Genomic DNA, 1228 nt, shown 5'->3' with positions numbered 1-1228 from the left:
TCTTTTTCATTCTGGACTATTTGCTATATTTTTGCTTTTAAAAATTGTTGGAGTTTTTGTGATTACTTTATTGTAATTTAATAATTTATTTTTCACTCGTGAACTATTCTGCGTGACTCAGAGAAGTACAGAAGAAGAACAATAGTTAATTGTTTATTGTTAAATTATCACATACAATTAAAAGATACATCTACTGCAATTTTAAGCAAACATGATTGTAATAAAATGATTTTAACTGGCAATAGGTAGACAATTGTTTTTCTTATCACAATCTTTCTCAAGCAAATGCTTTTTCATTTTAATTTCTACTAAAACAGTCAGACATATTGTTCACAGTACTTGAGACCAATGTTTATAGTGGAGAAGTGCACATATGATAAACCATCAACTGGTTTGTTTAGGGACATACTCAATAGGTAAAGGAAGAGAAAGAGACAAGAGAAAAAGGGGAAAGGATCAACAGGTTGTAGAGGGAAAAAATCAATGGAAAATGAAGAAAAGATGTGGAAACTAATTTAAGGAACCTTCTTTTTAAAGATAAAAAGAGTTGTTTTAGATATTTTAATAATTTTGACCTCAGGGAAAAACGCTGCTTTTTAAAATAAATAAAGATCAGTTGAAGAGAATGTGGCCTTGTCAGTTCAGAACAGATGTTCAAGCTACAAATACTTGGATGGTGAATGACCAGCACATATAGCAGAATACCTACAGGTACAATATTCTGCAAGAGTGTTTCCAAAGTTTACATATGAGTGAGACATTCTCAGAGGTGCAGTTGATTCACAAATTATCCTCCATTGCAGAATTCCAACTGAATCTGGTTGAAGAGATTTTGCTGCCATCTTCTTCCTTTCTCTCCTTCTTATAGCTGATCTAATTGCTTAAATAGTGTTTATCATTCTTCCTTAAGTGACTTTCTACTTCTCTTTTTTTGTGGCAATCTTCAACAGGTTGACATATCGGCACAGCATCTCCCAGAAGTCTCAGCCAGCACTTTCGATAGAAGGGCATAGGCCAAAGCCCCATCGTTCAGATTTATTGCTGGCTCAGGATGCATATACTACATTCCTAAGTGCGCACTGTTGTCCTAATTGACCACCTTCTCTTATTAAAAAGGGATTTGCAAAACAACTAATGATATAAGACAACTCTCCTAAGTAATTAGGAGCAGAGAAAAATAAACTGTATATCAAGTTACATCTCCAGAACTGTGATTGGTTTTCTCCAA

This window comes from Thamnophis elegans, chromosome 8 (genome assembly GCF_009769535.1).
Source record: "Thamnophis elegans isolate rThaEle1 chromosome 8, rThaEle1.pri, whole genome shotgun sequence".
NCBI lineage: Eukaryota > Metazoa > Chordata > Lepidosauria > Squamata > Colubridae > Thamnophis > Thamnophis elegans.
This window is presented reverse-complemented; position numbering follows the sequence as displayed.